The sequence below is a fragment of the Leptonychotes weddellii genome, chromosome 12, assembly GCF_054177405.1.
Source record: "Leptonychotes weddellii isolate Sample4059 chromosome 12, ASM5417740v2, whole genome shotgun sequence".
NCBI lineage: Eukaryota > Metazoa > Chordata > Mammalia > Carnivora > Phocidae > Leptonychotes > Leptonychotes weddellii.
In genome coordinates, this window is record NC_138380.1 from 57,424,356 (window position 1) to 57,444,857 (window position 20,502).

Below are 20,502 nucleotides of genomic sequence, written 5' to 3' on the forward strand. Positions count from 1 at the left end.
GATTACAGCAAACTGAAGAAAGAAGGTCCAGACTTCTAAATGAAATGTTTCACTATAAAGCTGCTTAGAATGAAGGTCTTCCAGAAGCCATCCGCACAATTTTCCACTTATCCAGGAAATATTTCCCCTCTAAATGCACGAAATCATGTTGGTGTATTGTGTTGGGGTTTACACTGAATAATAAATATCTGAAACTTGATATGTGTCACTATTTAATGCTGAAAATCTGCTCTGAACTTTATAACTAGAGTATAAGAAACAAACTTAGAATTTAAGGAATTTCCTGAATTTCCATCTATTTGTATAATTTGAAAATAAGACTTTAAGCTGCTTGAAACACTTCTCATTTTTTGTATAGGACTTGGTAACTTCACTAGGTATATTTAACAACTGGAACTGGAAATATGCAAAGATAGATCGGGAAGAGTATTCAGGTGTCTGGCATTGGCAAAGTGGAAACCTTTGGATTTCTGCTGCTGACTGATGTTGAAACATGTTGTCAATGATTTTTACCATGGCATACTCCATGCTGGAGATTTTCAAGGTTATCCCGGATTGTAGTTGGATCTGAGTCCATCTAGTTCATTGAGTTAGTGGCCATTATGCTTTTACTGTGCTGATTTAATCACAGCGGACTACTTTGTTCCTTAATGAGGTCACCAAGCAAAGCTGCATTTAAATACTGATGTCTTGGGTTAGCATTTATGTATATTTGATAAGTTGCAGTTTTCAGAATTTGCAAATGCTTCCCAGTAGGTACTTGAAAAGGAAACAAAAAAGAGCCAAGCAAAAATTACACTGAATTTCACTTCTTTAAAGTTTTATTAATTCACCCTGATCAGAATTCACCTTTACTACTCTAAAAATGATTCTATTAAGGTCATCTGTTACCTATGTCCATGTTTCTAAATTCAAAAGTCAATAATCAGTACTCATTTTGACCTAACACAGTTGACATAACTCTTCTTGGAAACATTTTAATCCTGTAGTCTATAGAACAACATACTTTGTTTTTCTTTTACATAATTGGCTTTTCTACTCAGTTTCTTGGTTCTGCACTTTCATCTTTGTGACCTTTTAATATTGGAATACCCCAAAGAAAAAACACTTAGGACCTCTTCATTATCTGCAGTCTTCATCCAGTCTCATATTTTCAAATACGATGTGGATGTCCTAGGTAAATTTTTCAGACCAAATGTTTTTCCATATGTATATGTGTGTGTATATATATACACATATATACACACACATATACATATACACATATATATACATACACACCTACTATATATGGATATATCTATGTTCACTCATCCTCTCCATGTGGATGTCTAATGGGCATCTTAAATTTAACATCCAATTCTGAATTTGTGAACCTCTCAGACTCCATATCTACAATCTTCAGTCCCACTATCTTCAATCATACCAGTTCATAGGAACATCATCCTTAGAGTTAAGGCCAAAATCCTCAGTCTTCATTAACTTTTTTTTTTTAAAGGTTTTTTTTTTTTTTATCCATTTGACAGCGAGATATAGCGAGAGGGAACACAAGCAGGGGGAGTGGGAGAGGGAGATGCAGGCTTCCCGCGGAGCAGGGAGCCTGATGCGGGGCTCGATCCCAGAACCCCGGGACCATGACCTGAGCCGAAGGCAGACGCCTAACGACTGAGCCACCCAGGTGCCCCAACTTTTTTTGTTTTTTAAGGTTTTATTTATTTGACAGAGACAGGGAACACAAGCAGGGGGAGAGGGAGAAGCAGGCTTCCTGCTGAGCAGGGAGCCTGATGTGGGACTTGATCCCAGGACCCTGGGACCATGACCTGAGCCGAAGACAGACGCTTAATGACTGAGCCACCCAGGTGTCCCTAACCTTTTTTTTTCAATACCCCAATATATCAGTAAGTCATGTTTGCTCTAACCTTCAAAATATACCCAGAATCTCACTGTTTTCAACAAATAATTCTCTCCCCTGTCACCATGGTCCTAAGCCATTGTCAGCTAACGTCAGTTATTTAACCTCTCAACTAATTTCCCTGTCTATGGTTCTCAACACAGCAACCTAAATGATCTTTAATGTATGTCAGAATATGACATTCTTTTGCTCAAAGCCCACTAACATCTTTCCATTTTGTTCAAAAGCCAGATATTTCAACTTTCTGACTCTACTTTCTATTATTTTCTACTTTGCTAACACACCTCCACCAAGTGGATTTCCTCGATTTTCCACCTCAATGCATATTTCCTGCCTCAGGGATTTGATATCTGGTTTAGAATTCTCTTCCTCAAATATTGGCATGGCTTGCTCTCTCACTTTTTCTAGTCTTTTTCCAGTGTTACCTTTTTCAATGAGGCCTTCCCTGTCCCAAATTTTGCACCCTGCTTCACCATCATCACTATTTTTTTCCCATATTTATTACTGTCCTAATATGTAATTAGCTTACTTATTTTGTTTGAAGTATCTCCCCTCACTAAAAGTTAAGCTCCATGAAGACAAGTATTTTTTGTCCGATTGTTGTATCCATAACACCTGCAATGGTACCTAGCACATAATTGGTGTTCAGTAAATACTTGTTAAATGAATACTTAAATAAAGGGCCAGTTCATTAAGCATTTAGAACAGAGTATCCAGTCTTAAGTCGGTACAGGTGACTCTTAATGGAGGCAGTCAATCAGAATTGGAGATGCTGAAACACCTTTTACAATAGAACTCTAAGCTATGCTCTCTCATCACTGCCCCCAGTTGATAATTTTTTTCCCAGTTGATAATTTTTAGTAAGTTTTTAAAATTTTCAACTAGAACATTATGTTTGTACTAAAATAGTATCTACTGTTCTGGAGTTTGAAGGTTATTTTCTTTCACAAACTACAATCAAGATGAATCTGAATGAAAAAAAGAAAAGTATAGGCACAAAACCAGATAGATCTCTTTTTTATTAAAAAAAAAAAAAGTCCTTGAGTCCCCAGTACCATAGTCCTTGCCAAAACTACACATTTTCTTTTGTTTCCTTTTTGTTTCCAGTTGTAAAAGCAATGCATGCTCAGCACAGTTAAAATAGATTCACAGAAAATATGTATCTAAGGCTTGTTTTTTTGTGGTGTAGAGGATATGTTAGATACTATTTTGTAACCACTTTTTCAAAAATGCTCAAATACGGCATTCAAGAATGTCATTATTTTAACAAATAACAGTTACCGTTAAGCAAAACAGACCATGTATGTTAATGAATATTAAATGCAATAATGAAAAATATATATTATACATATTAATTATATGTACATTTACTACCCTTTAACATTTCCCATTGTACCGGTTTGTCCCTTTCCTCTGGGATGGTTGGTGGAATTCATTTTTGGAGGAAATCTCCACTTGGTTATGTAGACCGTAATGAAACCAAGAAAGGGTTATAAGAGGGCATCTTCTAACAGGATGGAACTAATAATAATAGATAACATTATTCAGCTAGGCACCACACTAAGCTCCTTACATGTGTTCATTTATTACTAATTACAACATTGTATGGCAGACTCTTTACTTCTCCCCACCCTTTTTTTGACAAATAAGGAAACCAAGACATAAAAATATGCCCAAGGTCAAACATGATTAGGAAGTGGTGGAGCCAGGATTTGAATCCAAGGAATTTGACCTAAGAGTTCATTCTCTGAACCCTCTAGACTTGTCTTATAGCGTTGTTTTTAGAATTAAATAAGATAATATATGTAAGAAATTTAGTCTATTTCCTGGCAGGATAAGCATTACTTAAGTTACAAGCTATTGTAATTATAAACTCTGGAGTTTATTTCTCCCTCTCCTTCCATGAGAAACTTTAATGAGAAACTTCTAAAAGCCATATTATATAACACTTTATAAAAGCTTATCCAACTACCAACAATTTGATCAAAAGATCCTCTATTATAAATATCATTGATTTTAACATGTGGACAATGTGGACTACCTTTTATACCAGAGCTGTAAGACTTAAGAAGTGGTGTGATTTATGTTTCTCAATTAGGTTTGCTAAAGCATTGCCTACCCACATAGCATGACATAATAATGTTCCACCTTCTCTGGTTTGCCTTATGACTCAGTGAATTAAAATCTTGATATTCAGGTCATTTCTTCTAGTTGAAAATGATAATGAGTTAATCCATGCCTGATGCTGGAAGAATTCCTTTGATGTTATATGAATGACAAATAGCATCTAAAAAAATCTTTAAGTCTCTTCCCTGCTGTTGTTGTTTTTTTTTTTAATCTTAAAAGGTAACAGCTTATGTATTTTATAATAACATTTTCCTGTTTGTTCCTTACCAGCTAATGCTACACAAGATTTTTAGACTCCATATTAATTCATCCTAAGGAAGATACTTCGCAAACTTAATTTGTTTTAAACTGTTCAGAGAGTAATTTATCCTTCCCAGCTATCTAGTGTATTTAAACATCTTAAGGTACAAAGCAACTTTGTTAGAATTCTACAAATTGCTTTAATCCTATAATTCTTATAAGGGTTTCGTCTGATGTTCCCTCATGATTACTTGTAGCAATGGTGTGCTGGTAAATGTTTAACAACCAGCTTTCTGGGAAGAAGAGTCTTGATTTGTAGCATTTGCCAATTTCTGTTATTGGCAGATTAATGCCCCCCTAAAGTAGTTCACTTCCTAATGCCTGGAACCTGAGAATGTGTTAAGTTACATGGCAAAGGAGAAGTAAGGTTGCAGATGAAATTTTTTTTTTTTAAGATTTTATTTATTTATTTGAGAGAGAGAATGAGAGACAGCACGAGAGGGAAGAGGGTCAGACGGAGAAGCAGATTCCCTGCCGAGTAGGGAGCCCGATGCGGGACTCGATCCAGGGACTCCAGGATCATGACCTGAGCTGAAGGCAGTCGCTTAACCAACTGAGCCACCCAGGCGCCCAGGTTGCAGATGAAATTAATGTTGCTAATCAACTGGGCGCCTGGGTGGCTCAGTTGGTTAAGCGACTGCCTTCGCCTCAGGTCATGATCCTGGAGTCCCTGGATCGAGTCCCGCATCGGGCTCCCTGCTTGGCGGGGAGTCTGCTTCTCCCTCTGACCCTCCCCCCTCTCATGTGCTCTCTCTCTCATTCTCTCTCTCAAATAAATAAATAAAAAAATCTTTAAAAAAAATTATTAAAAAAAAAAATGTTGCTAATCAACTGACCTTAAAATAGGGACATTATCTTGGATTATACTGGGCTCTGTGTAATCAGAAGAGTCCTTCAAAGTGGAGAGGCTGAAGAAGAAAGTTATAAGGAGGTGTGACTGCAAAATAACGATCAAATAAATGTTGCTGGCTTTAAAGATGGAGAAAGGGGCCATGAGCCAAGGAATGTGGGAGATTCCTCTAGAATCTGGAAAATCTGTGGGAATGGATTTTCTTCCTAGAGCTTCCAGAAAGAATTCAGCCCAATGAGACCTATAACAGAATTCTTTTTTTTTTTTAAAGATTTTATTTATTTTTTAGAGAGCGAGCGAGCGAGAAACAGCATGAGAGGGGAGAGGGTCAGAGGGAGAAGCAGGCTCCCCGCTGAGCCGGGAGCCTGATGTGGGACTCGATCCCAGGACCCTGGGATCATGACCTGAGCCGAAGGCAGACGCTTAACCATCTGAGCCACCCAGGCGCCCCTCTTTTTTTTTTTTTTAAGATTTATTTATTTGAGAGAGAGAGTAAGCAAGTGGGGGGAGGGAGAGAAAGAGAGAATCCCCAAGCAGACTCCCTGCTGAGTGCAGAGCCCAAAGCAGGGCTTAATCCCAGGAGCCATGAGATCATGACCTGAGTCAAAACCAAGAGTCGGATGCTTAACTGACTGAGCCACCCAGGCACCCCATAGACCTGTGACAGACTTCTAACCTACATAACTAAAATATTAAACTTAGGTTGTTTTAAACCACTGAATTCATGATAATTTTTTTGTAACAGCAATAGAAAACTAATGCACCCACCATGGAAGGGTTCAGGGCACCATGTTGGTGTGATGGATCACAGGTTGGGAAAAGATGAGAACATTCAGCTCTTAGGAATTGATGTGAACTGGTTCCAGCACACCACTGAGTGGACTCAAAAGTTTTGTTCATTTTTCTCCTTACATTTTATAGTAGAATAATAAACTAGATAAGAAGTGACTAAAGAAAATCTCATACTATCATTAAACTATTTCCTAGTACTTACTTTTTTTCTTGCTTTTTAGGACCTAAGGCAGCTGGAAGGTAGGAAGTAAGCAGTTAGAGAGGGGAAAGGATATGAGACAGGGTCACCACATTGAACAACTCCTGAGAGGGCTTTTTCATATTGACTGTGGTACAGATGACATCCCATGGAGTTGAGCAAAATTAAACCTCCAAAATGGTTTTAGATTTTTACACAAATATGAAAACTGCTATTCTTTGATCAAGTGTTTCTTTTAAATTTAAATTCTTTTAAATTAGTGACTATAAACTAAAGTTTTTTTTGTTTTTGTTTTGTTTGTTTTTTTTTAATTTTATTATGTTATGTTAGTCACCATACAATACATCATTGGTTTTTGATGTGGTGATCCACGATCCATTGTTTTTTTTTTTTTATTAAAAATTCAGACTCATGTAGGAAAAAAAGCATGGGGTTTGGAATATATAGAATTTGATTTTAGTTCTGTCTACCTAAAAGAACCAAAAAGAAATGCAAGAGATCAAAACATTGTAACAGAAATGAAGAATGCCTTTGATGGGCTCTATATAGACTGGATATGGCTGAGAAAAAAATCTCTGAGCAAGAGAATATATCAACAGAATCCTTGAAAACTGAAAAACAAAGTGAACAGAGACTGGAAAAAAACAAAAACAGAATACCCAAGGACTGTGGGGCAACTATAAAAGGTGTAACATACATATAATGGAAATACAAGAAGAAGAAAGAAAGGGAGGGAAGGAATATTTGAAACAATAATGACTGAGAATTTGCTAAAATTAATATCAGAAAGCAGACCACAGATCTGACCCAGGAAGCTCAACAAACTCTGGCAGATAAATTAAAAACAAGACAAAACAAACAAAACAAAAAACTACACATAGGCATATTATTTTCAAACTATAGAAAATCAACTTTAAATTTAAAAAATCCTGAAAGAAGCCAGAGAAACAAGTAAGAAAGGAGAGAAAATGGATTCATGTGGAATGCTCAGTTAAAACCACAAAAGGCAGAAAAGGAGTGAGTAGAAGACAAAAATAGGAAAAAGAACAAGGGCAACAAATAGGAAACAATGACAAATATGTAATATTTATTCCAACTCTATCAATAATCACCTTGGATGACAGTGATCTAAATATACCAATTAAAAAACAGAGATTGTTAGAGTGGATCAAAAAACAAGACCCAGCAATATGTTGTTTATAGGAAACCCACTTAAATAGACAAATAGATTAAAAATAAATGGAGAAAAGTACACCATGCTAACACTAATCTAAAGAAAGCAGAAGTAGCTGTAATAATTTCAGACAGAGTAGATATCAAAGCAAAGAAGGGTAGGGATAAAGAGGGGTGTAACAATGATAAAGGGGTCAATTCTACAAGAAGACATAATAATCCTTAATGTGTATGTACTTAACAATAGAGTGTCAAACTATATGAGGCAAAATGTGATAGAACTGCAAGGAGAAACAGATGAATCCATCATTGTAGTAGGAGACTTCAACACCCCTCGGTTCCTCAGTTGAGGAACACAATTTGTCAAAACTCACAGGGAAGAAATAGACAATCTTAATAGGCCTATATCTATAAAAGAAACTGAGTCAACAATGAAAAACCGTCAAAAACAGAAAGCACCACTCCCAGATGTTCAATGATAGATTTCACCAAACATTTAGGGAGGATATACCAATTCTCTGCACTCTCTTTGGAAGTCCTAGCTAAAGCAATAAGACAATAAAAGGGAAGAAAAGGTATAACAATTGGGAAGGAAGAAATAAATCATCTTTGTTCACAGATGATATGATCACCTATGTAGAAAATATGGAAGAATTCACCAAAAAAGTCTGGAGCTAATAAGTTACTATAGCAAGGTTGCAGGATACAAGGTTAATATACAAAAGTCAATCATTTGGGCCGCCTGGTTGGCTCAGTTGGAAGAGCATGCAACTCTGGATTTCAGGGTTGTAAGTTTGAGCCCCATGTTGGGGCTAAAAAAAAGTAAAATAAACTGAAAAAAAGTATTAAAAAAAGTCATTTTCCTGTATACCAGCAATAAACAAATGGAATTTGAAATTAAAAACACAGTACCACATATATATCAGCGTATATATTTAGGTTTATATCTAAGTATTTCTCTTATTTTGGATGCTGATATATATATGAAAAACTATAAACTCTGATGAGAGAAACAAAAAACCTAAATAAATGGAGAGATATTCCATGTTCATGGATAGGAAAACTCAGTATTTTCAAAATGTCAGTTGTTCCCAACTTGGTCTATAGTTTCGGTGCAATCCCAATCAAAATCTTGGTTGGTTATTTTGTTGATATCAACAAAATGATTCTGAATTTTATATGGAGAGGCAAAAGATTCAGAATAACCAACATGATACTGAAGGAGAAGAACAAAGTTGGAAGACTGACAGTACCCAATTTCAAGATTTAACTATAAAGCTACAGTAATGAAGGCAGTATTGGTACTGGCAAAAGAATATACAAATAGATGAATGGAACAGGATAGAAACCTCCCCCCCCCCCAAAAAAAAAAATGGTTCAGCAACTTTGGAAAACAGTTGGTGGGTTTCTTACAAAACTAAACCTGCTTCTTGGTATTTACCCAAAGGAGTTGAAAACATGTGCCCACACAAAAACCGAACATGATCTTTATAGCAACTTTATTTGTAATTGCTAAAACTTGGAAGCAACCAAGTTGTCCTTTAGTAGGTGAGTGGATACATACACTGTTACATCTAGGCAGTTGAATAATATTCAGCACTAAAAAGAGAGGAACAATCTCAAGCCATGAAAAGACAGGAGGAAACTTAAATACATATTACTAAGTGAAAGAAGTCAATATGGAAAGGCTACATATACCATATGATTCTGACTATGTGACCTTCTAGAAAAATCAAAACTATGGAGGCAGTAAAAAGTTCAGTGGTTGCCAGGGGCTAGGGGTGTTGGCAGTGATGAGGAAGTGATGAATAAGTGGAACACAGGATTTTTAAGGCACTGAAAATACTCTGTATGATACTATAAAGATGGATACATGTCATTATACATTTGTCCAATCCCATAGAAAGAACAACACCGGGAGTGAACTATAATGTAAACTATGGACTTTGGATGATTGGGATGAGTCAATATAGGTTTATCAGTTGTAACAAATGTAACACTCTGGTCAGGGATGTTGATAGTGGAGGAGTTTATGCATATGTAGGGACAGGGTGTATTTGGGAAATCTCTGAATCTTCCCCTTAATTTTGCTGTGAACCTAAAACTGCTCTATTTAAGAGAAAGAGAGAGAGAGAGAAGAAAGGAAGGTTAAAAAAAAAAAAGAAAAAAAATCCAGAATGTGATATTCAGCCTAGATTCTTTACCCCCTTGGACCTCTCATAATACATGGCCATAGATTTAATATTTATGATGGCTACCAAAACTCTGTGTCTAAATCTGCTTCCCCATTTCACACATCTTGAGTGCAACACTGAGGTTTTCTGTGTATCCATAAGAACAGCATCTATGTTTGTTTTGCTCATCATTGTATCCTCAAGGCCTGTATGTGTCTCTACCTAATAGGCCCACAAATATTCATTGATTGAGTATATACAACATAATGTGATTACCAAAGTTTTTGATTTATAGACATTTTCTCAGTGCCTGTATAACTTAATTTGTAGATGGTAGTTGAATTTTGAATGAATGTTTAGAAGCAAAAGCTCAAGTGCTTATAGGTTATTAAAATGAAAATAAAATGCATTAAAATGTTTTTTCATATAAGCCTGAAGGGATCACATATAAAACAGCAATGAAATAGTGGTTGAAAAACCCTAATTACTGACAGTTGTTTACTATGTAGACACCTTATATGACATTTCTAGATGGAAGCTATTAATTTGAATTACTCTCAAAAAATAATGTATATAGGCATTTGTAGTTTATCATTATAATATGGTGATATACCCCCCTTTTTTACTAGAATCCCACAGTGCCTAACAGTCATGAATAAATTTATAGACTTGTTTTTCATATTGAAGGAAAATGACTATGAACATTAAATGTCCTCTTCTTTTAGTTTCCTTACTCCAGGCAAATAAAACAAAAGACCTAGTAGATAATGAGAGTAAATTACTCCATGGAGGAGCAGAACTAGATGACTATTATTAATTTTTAGGTCAATAAATAAACAAAAAGATCATATTACTGGCCAATATTGGTACAACAATAATTTTAACTTTAGTTTTGAACTTGACTTATCAAATAAGTATAATATTTGAATTCCAGAAAATGTTGGCAGGAGAAGAAATGAGTATGGTATTTGCTGGCATGTAAACATGTAGGCTTGATTACCGATCATAAACAATTGCAAGAAATACAGCGCTATTTATTTGTTAGAATGCAGTGAGAATTAGTTCACTGGAAAGAAAACAGAAAGACATTTTAGCTAATTTATATTGCTTCTTAAGAGCACAAACCTAATGAAATACTGTGTTAGGAAAGAAATGCTTAGAAAGCAAAGTACATGGAGAAACATTGAAGAATCAGACTGCTAGGGATAAAAAATAAAGCTTCAGGAATTAGGGGAATTAATTTTGCTTTTGCTTCTGTTAATGGATAGTGAGAGGGAAACAGGAGCTCATGTTTGAATATGCAAGGCTATTTGCTTGGGTTACCTCACTTTTTATCCTCCCATCACTCTTATTGGGCTGCTTTATTTTACTTATATAGGAGAAATAAAGTTCAGAGAGGCTGGTTGAATAAGTGATTTTTAAGTTACATTACTAGCTTTTGAAACAAAATCTACATAGCTCCAAGGTCTATTTTCTTTCCACTATACCATACCTCTTCTCTGGTAAGAGGCTCTCTACTTCCAGCTATGCCTGTCAGGGTAGCTCATGAAAAGTGTCGGTAATTTTGAGTCCTAAAGCCATTTGCAAAATGATCCGGCTTTACAAAACTGCAAACCTGGTGGGAGTGGCTCAAACTTGCCTTTACTGTAACTTGCTTTTTTCATTGCCTTTGGGCTATTTTTATTCCTATTTTAACAGATGAAGAAATGAGTATTGCAGTTAAGTAAATTACCTATGGTTACATAGACACAAATTGCTGAAATGGGATTTGAAACCAGGCAGGGTAACTCCAGAGTGCACATGCTTAACCTCTGTGCAAAAATGCCAGGCCTCATGGAGGAGGAAATATAATCCTTCCTCCCTGCTACAGGTTTCATTATCTTCTGGTGATTTATACTGTTTGTGGAAAAGTAGCTGGGGATAAGGAGATGGGTAGGAGGGGAGTGCAGAGGGAAGGGAACTCAAATGCAGTTCTTTATTTACTCTGGTGATTGTTTTATGGTTTATACCTGCTCTTGGTACATGTTGTGGGAGACGGGAACACAAAAGGTATATTTGGATAGTGATAAATAGCGATCATAGATATGGTTTATAGCATAAGGTATGTAAGCTGATAGTAAGAGATAAGACTGAAAATATGTGTTGAGGACAGATCAAGAAAGGAAGAAAAGACAAGATTGAATTTTATATGGTAGTTGAAGAGGTGCATTTATTTTTTAAAAGATTTATTTATTTGAAAGAGAGAGAGCGCCTACCTACAAGTGGGGGGAGGGGCAGAAGAAAAGAGGAGGAAAGAGAGAGAGAGAGAGAATCCCCAAACAGACTCCCTGCTGAGTGGGGAGCCTGATGTGGGGCTTGATCCCAGGACCCTGAGATCATGACCTGAGCCGAAATCAAGAGTCAGATGCTCAACCGACTGAGCTACCCAGGCACTCAAGAGAGGAGCATTTATGATTGGCACAATCATTATGATAGATAAAAGTTACCTTTAAGAGATTAATCTGGTGTAGTTTGTATATGGTGAGTTGGAAAGAGAAGACATTAGAATTAGGAAGTCCAACCAGAAGGCTATTTGAAAAATAATATACATTACATGTATTGATTAGGGAAATATTGTTAAAACAGATAAATCTCCCTGTCTTAGCTGGGCTACCATAACAAAATACCAGAGATTCGGTGGCTTAAACAACAGAAATTTATTTTCTCACAGTTCTGAAGGCTGGAAATCCAAGATTAAGGGGCCTACATGTTTCACTTTCTGGTGAGAACACCTTTCTTAGCTTGTAGCCTTCTCTCTATGTCATCACATGACAGAGAGAGAGTGAGAGAGAGCACTCAGATTGTCTATTTTTATGAGGGTATTAATGCCATCATGAAAGTACCACCCTTATGACCTCATCTAACCGTGCTTACCTCCCAAAGGCCCCATCTCAAATGCCATTACATTGGTGTTTAGGGCTTCAACATTTGAGGGAACATAAACATTCAGTCCATAACATCCCAGACCTTCATGGCTTAACACAATAGAATTTTGTGGGGTCCGACACAGGCATTCCTTGGCAGAAGATTTCAATATGTTTCATATTCTGAGACCTTTCTGTGTGTGATTCTACCCTTTTATAACACCTTGGAGACCTCTGCATTTATTTGGCTTATGGGTGGAGAGAATAGAGGATCATACAAGGGAAGTTTTATAGGACGTGCCTGCAAGAGGCTCTTATCACTTCTGTCACACTCCTTATACAGTAACTCCTTCATATATCGATAGCTAATTGCAAGGAAGACAGACTGGACAATGTACTTTAGCTGTATCAGTCAAGATAGGTTAGGTTTTGCTATTGTAAAAAGCAACACCAAAAACTTCATTAACTTCACTAACAAAAGTTTATTCTTCACTCATAGAACATTTCCAAACAGGTCAGTGAGGGAGCTCTGCCTATCAAAGCCACTCTGCACCCTAAGCTAATGAGGACTTTATTTCCTAGACTATTCTTCTGGTCACTAAAAATTTGACTCATTCCCCTTCTCTCAAGCAGAAGAGGTCACCTCCTAATTTGTATCTAGATACAGAATTAACCTCAAACTTTAGACTGATTTCTGGGTGATACATAACAGTTTCTACATCAGGGAATACTGTGTAGTAATTTCTAAATTAAATCTGGATATAGCTCCTCTTGATTCAGAGAGACTTGAAGGGGGCACCTGACTGGCTCAGTTGGAAGAGCATGTGAATTTTGATCTTGGGGTCTTGAGTTTGAGCCCCATGTTGGGTATAGAGATTACTAAAAATAAATAAATAAATAAATAAAACTTTTAAAAAATAAACTTGAGAAATACAAGACAAACTATATATCCCACATAGTCAATATATAGTGGTAGAATAGGCACAAAATAACCATTATAACAAAATAAACATTCCCATTCAAAGGAAGAATGGGAACACACAGTAGTCTCTGGTCCATTAAAATTCTGAAATCTCTCTGTGTTATGAGGGTCAACAAACCTAAGGATAAAGAATGCTCCCTGATTGGGTCAGTTCTACTTTCTGGGAGGTGCTGCACAGTCCATTGTTCTCTGTGGTTCCCAGGTCTTGCCTTTTGAAGATTCTTCCTACCCATTAGTCCTCTCAGTCTCACCTAAAGTGAAAATTGTAGACTCTATCCTCCTTGGAGACTGAGTAGCTTTTTTTTTTTTTTTAAGATTTTATTTATTTATTTGACAGAGAGAGACACAGCGAGAGAGGGAACACAAGCAGGGGGAGTGGGAGAGGGAGAAGCAGGCTTCCCGTGGAGCAGGGAGCCCGATGCGGGGCTCGATCCCAGGACCCTGCGATCATGACCTGAGCCGAAGGCAGACGCTCAACGGCTGAGCCACCCAGGTGCCCCCCCCCCTTTTTTTTTTTTAAAGATTTTATTTATTTGACGGAGAAAGATAGCGAGGGCAGTAACACAAGCAGGGGGAGTGGGAGAGGGAGAAGCAAGCCTCCCGCCGAGCAGGTTGCCCGACGTGGGACTTGATCCCAGGACCCTGGGATCATGACCCGAGCCGAAGGCAGACGCTTAACAACCGAGCCACCCAGGCACCCCCTGAGTAGTTTTTGTTCAGTCTGCTTCTTGTCCAAGGAAAGTTGGAAGCCAAGGGTCATTCTAAGTCTTAAACTGTCATAGAAATTTCTAGTATAGACTTGTGATTTTTTTGAAAGAAAAAGGTTCTTGTTAACTTAATAGGCATTTAATCTGATTTATTACTTTTATGTGCCAATGACACACCCATAGTTCTTTTCTAGACATATGTAGATTTACTATATAACTTTTCTTTTTCATCCCCCTCCGCTCTCTATCTTTCTATTACTCTCACTTTCATCATTCTCTCTTGGTATCTCAGCTTGCTTGGAGGATCTTGGATTTACCAGACTTCAGTAGCAGAACACACCCTTGATTTATTTTCCCTGGGTCATTTTGACCAATTGAAAACACAATGGATATCAACTCAATTTATTCACAAACCTTAGGTTTAATCTCTACTAGAAGGCTGAGTTTTACTTGGTCTTTCTTGCTCAAAGATCTTCTCTGTTTTATCTTTAACTATTTGGGTTCAAGGAGTTACCTCTTCAACCCTACAAGTCACCAAACTCAGGCTTATAGTCCTGCTTGTTACCAGCCAGTTCTTTTCATGACCTTCTCATTTTCTTGTAATGTCTCATGGAATGTAGGCAACACCAATTAAATAAACTTCTCTTTCTAACCTTTTCCCTTATGGCCAAAAGTTCATCAGGTATATAATCTTCCATCTAAGTTATTACAGGTGGCAGATCTATCAAATGCTTTGCCATGGCATTAGTATGGGAAAATCATATTTTCACCCTCTGAAAAGAGTTTCCTCACAGTTTACTGTTGTCTGAATACAATGCCACATTTGTTAGGTTGTTATGGCAGCACCTGACTGGTAAGGACTAATTTAGCATTTTTTCAGAATAGGCCAGATATAGAATAAAAAACTCTCAAATCTCAGTGACTTACTAAACCAAAATTTATTTTTCTTTCATTCTACATTCCTGGTGTGGGTTGAACGAGACGTTCTGTTCATAATAGACACTATGGAATCAAGGCTAGTAGAGGTTTCATCTAAAACCCACTTTCGAAATCATAGGGCGACCAAGCCATTCTGGATTGTCTAGATCTTTCCCAGATTTAGCACTGAACATCTGGCTTCCCAAGAACGCCCTTTAGTCCCTGTCAAACCAGATCAGTTTGCCTGAGATTGTTCTGATCTTAAATCTGGAAATCCTGTGTCCCAGGAACACCCTCAGTTCTGGGAAAATTGGGATGGCTGGTTACCCCATGCAATCACTGCAGCAGTGGGAAGGAAATGTTGCTCTTAAGGCATCAGCCCAATAATTACACTTGTTAACTTCTCCTTCCTGTCATTTGCCAATGCAAGCCAGATGTCATTGTCTAAAATCAAAGTGGGCAGAGAAGAACAACCTACCATGTTTATGTAAGGCAGAAATATTTAGTGAACAGCACAAAGAATTTCCACACTAGCTCTGTGCTTAGGAAGAAGACAAAATGGTTTGATAAGCAGCTGGTTAGACCACAGTATATAAAAGAAATTGTGGTGGCTTATGACACTAAAACTTGTGAAAAGATGCACAAATAAAATCAATATAAAACTGGTAAAAGCAGATGTTTAGAAAGTGATCCAGAAAATAAATCAGATTTAAAAGATAACAAGATCAGCTTTTGAACTAGAAATTTGAACTTGGTTTTAGTTAGTATATGTACATGTGCATATGATAGTGGATATAATACATGTAGAATTTTAAGATCAGTTACACTCTGAGGGTGAAATTTTGGAGAAAATACAGGCAATGAATGCAAATCAGCCACCTGTACAGATTGCTCTTTCTGAGCTCAACAAATGTGAAAATGAACTCTAAAGATTTCCAAGTTTATTAGTTACTAGAGCTTAGGTTCATAATAGTAGTCAATCATTTATTCACATATTAATTTACTCAATATTTATTGAGGGACAAACAGTGATAGGGACTAAGAATGTAGACATATAACTGCCTTCTTATTGGGGGAGATAGGTAAGCAGGTACATATGTTATAGATTGTGATCATTATTGTGGGAGAATAAACAGGATGATAAGATGAGAACTAAAAGAGAGGGCAAAGAAGAGGTAGGAAGCATTTTGAATCAGGACATAAGGGATGTCATATAGCTAAAACTTGAAGGGTAGGCATGAGCTGGCCAACAGAAGAGCTGGTGGAATAGCTCTATAGTCACAAGTATTAGTAAGTGCAAAGGCACCGAGCCTGGAAAGTAGAGCCCCATGAAGCCTACATGGCTAGAGTGTAGTCTTTGGAAAATTGATCCAAAAAAAAAAAAAAATGTGAGAGAGGAGGTAGGAGCCAGGCTAGAGTAAGGAGACTGGACTCTATTCTTTTTTTTTTTTTTTTAATTTTTTTATTATTTATTTGTCAGAGAGAGGAGAGCGCACAAGCAGGGGGAGTGGCAGGCAGAGGGAGAAGCAGGCTCCCCGCTGAACAAGGAGCCTGATGTGGGACTCGATCCCAGCACCCTGGGATCACAACCTGAGCCGAAGGCAGACTCTTAACCTACTGAGCCACCCAGGCGTCCCTGGGCTCTATTCTGATAATAGAAAGATTTTTATTCAGTAACTGATATGATCTGTTTTTTGTTTGTTTGTTTTATAAAGAATGGTCTGATTGCTGTTTGGAGAATGGCTGGAAGAGGGCAAGAGTAAAGGCAAGGAGACTAAGTAGGAGCCACTTTTAACAATCTTGATGAGATAAAATTACCTTTGGATTAGGGTGGTGGCAGTGGGGATTGGGAGAAGAGGATGGGTTTTAGACATAATGTGGAATGACCACCAATAGGACTTGATGGATGTAAGGATGGAAAGAAAGAGAAGGGACTAAAGAGAATGACTCTAGTTTTTGGCTTGAGCAATTTAACGGGAGGATGTACCCTTTACCAACCTATGGATAACTTAGAAAGAAAGAAAATCTGTAGGAAAATCAAGATTTCTGCTTGGACTGACAGTTTGGTATATTTGTTAGATATCCAAGTGGGTTATCAAGTAAGCACTTGGGTATGTGGGTCTGGAGACCTGGATAGAAGGCATTTATGAGATGTCAGCATATCGATGGTATTTGAAGGGAGGGTAGTAGTTAAGAATGTGTAGGGAGAGCATGTAGATACAGAAGAGAAGATCCTGGACAGATCTGGAAGAACTCCCAACATTTAGAGATTTTATAGAGAAGGAGGAGCAGGAAAGGAAACTGAGAAGATGAGCTCAGAGAGTCTAGTGTAATGGACACCAAATGAGGAGACTGTTTCAAGAAGGAGGTGTGGTGGTGAACTGTGCTATTGCTGCTGAAAAGTTCAATAAGAAAAGGACAGAAAATAACCACCACTTTTGGTAACATGCAGATTGCCACATGAACAATCTCTATGGAATAGGTTGAGGAATGAGTGGAAAATGAGGAAATGGAGACAGTGAGTATACATAAAGATCTCCAGGCATAAACTAATCATATTAAATATAAACATCTGTATCATAATTAAGTGGCAACTTAATATACTATAGTAAATAGAAAATTTACCAGTTCATAATTATATTACTTATCACTAGATGGACATTAATTAACAGAAGGTGATAGAGTAGAACCTACAAAGAGGAGACCAAAGTCCAGGAATTCCAACAGGCTCAAAGGGAGAGTGACAATTAACCTGGGGGGAAGAACTGTTTTCATGATCACAGAGATGACTCAGTGAAGAGCAAGGAGAATTCTTCAGATTTCATTATTGTCTGAGCAAAAATTTCCTCAAGACTATTTCTCTTCACTTTTTCTTACCTTCTCACGAATAATTCATTGTCTTCAAGTAACCTGGTATCAGAGAGAAGGGACAGAGAAACAGAGGAGTTTTGATGGGGGCTACAGATGGAAGGATTTATTTTGGAGATAAGAGGTTTTGGTTTTTGTTTTTTGTTTTTTTCCTAAGAGTCAAGTAGAGAAGATAGTACGTAATCAGACACACCAAAATGTGTAGTAAGTAACTGAGTGTGGAACTTCTCTACAATGGTGTTATTAGTCAGCTCAGGCTGCCATGAGAGAGTACTACAGACGGGGTGGTTTAAACAGAGAAACTTATTTTCTCACAGTTCGGGAGGCTAGAAATCCAAGATGAAGGTGCTGGCAAACTTTTCTGGGAAGAACTTTTTTCCTGGTTTGCAGACTGCCACCAGCTCCCTCTGTCGTATGACCTTTCTTCTGTGCATGTGTTTTTAGGGAGATCTCCGATGTCTCCTCCTATTCTTATAAGGGCACTGCTCCTGTCGATTAGGACCCCACCCTTATAATCTCATTTAACCTTAATTACCTCCCTAAAGGCCCAATCTCCAAATATAGTCACTTTGGGGGTTTAAGCTTCAATAAATAAATTTGGTAGGGGGGACATGATTTAGTCCCTAACAGATGGTTTTAGTCTTCTTAATAAAAGAGGTGCATTCCCTTTGGCTTTAGTTAGTAAGAAATGTGTACTCATTTCTTATAGTTTGATTATGTTCTCAAGCAAGACACGGCAGGGTGGGAGTGAGACTTTGTATAAATGCCAGGGATTAAACAGGGTTGGGAAATGGAGTAGTAGACATAACACAGGAGTATTTGGGAGAGTGGAGGAGAGATGAGGAACAGATAATATTGTTAATGAGAGCCTCTTCAAAATGGTTGGCCATTGGATTTAAACTAATTCTTTACTTTCTTCATGTGGCAGGAAAATGACATAGAAATGACAATTTTTTGTGGTGTTTGGAGTTACCTATATGGGTCTTGGAAAAATTTTGTATTGCTAATTTTATTTTTTAGTAATAGTATAATAAGAATAATGAATACCAAATAATATGGAAGATATTACTATTGAATTTGTACATAATTCTAAATAAAAATCTTTTAAAAATTTTAATGAAAAACTTGAGTTTATTTTCTGAGCATATCACTTTTTTAAATTTTTTAAAGATTTTTATTTATTTATTTGACAGAGAGAGAGAGGGCAGGAACGCAAGCAGGGGGAGTGGGAGAGGGAGAAGCAGACTCCCCGCTAAGCAGGAAGCCTGAAGTGGGGCTTGATCCCCAGGACCCCGGGATCATGACCTGAGCCAAAGGCAGATGCTTAACAACTGAGCCACCCAGGTGCCCCTGAGCATTTCATTTTTATTATCAGGATGGTTTCCCCCTTAGAATAGCCATATGCAATTACAGATCAAAATTTTTATGTGATCATCTATTTACATTCTTAATAGTTATTATTGATGAGAAACATTGTTCACATCTAAAAAATTAAAACAAATTCTTTAGAATAATTTAATTTTACAAGAGTTGCAATCAGTTTTCTAAATGTTTAAATGTTAAATGTGGTACTTTTTGAGATAGTGAAACAAGATTTCAGATCCAATTAAACTTTTTCAGACTAAGCATTTAAATGTATATGCATTGTTAGAAGAATCATCCTGTAGCTAGCTTGGTGGCTGCTGAAAGGGCAGATGGACCATAAGTATTATTTATGATGATGGATTTTGGTATATAGCCCCCAAACTGTGACTGCCAGATGCCCTGCCTGACCTCACTCCAGTGTTCTGGAGAATGGGCTGTATTACTTGGATGCCTGGAACACAAACTCCTTCAACAGCCTCCTGGTTCATTTGTGGGGAATGGGCAGTGATTGACTGCTGAACCAGATTTTGAGGTTGTCTAGGTGATAGAACACATCCTTGTTCATAGTTATCATTGTATGATAGAATAGGACGTACCAAAGGGTTCTCATCATTTTTTGATGGCAGCACTTGGGCTGCTCTCTGAGGAGGCCCAGAGGAGGTTGCTTTGTGTAAGATGTTACCAGGCGGGGCTGTGGTATATCCAAGCTCCACTGTGCCTCTCTAAGATTTTAGAGAGCATCATTTCAGAGATCTCTGCTTAAGTTTTGGAAAGAAGCAAGTAAAATCAGAAGAGGGATGACAGTTTCAAGGAACTAGGAGAAATTATAATAAGGAAAAAGAGCAGGTTCATTTATTCAGAGCTTAAATTCTAAAAACTCTTTGTTTTTATTTATTTTTTCCTGAAAACTCTTTGTATCCTTTTTCCCCCTTTTGGTTTAACACATAAAAAACCCAAATGCCGTATTTGTTTAGACCAATGGATCATCCATCTCTATCTATTTTTGTATACTGACACCAAGAAATATTTTATGAGGGAACATAATTCTCTTCAAGCAAGTAATAAAACCAAATTTGCTAACTTTTCTTAACACTCTGTTATAAATAAGTTATCTGGGGGCGCCTGGGTGGCTTATTCAGTTGAGTGACCAACTCTTGATTTTGGCTCAGGTCGTGATCTCGGGGTCATGAGATCCAGCCCTGCAAGGGGCTGCACGCTTAGCATGGAGTCTG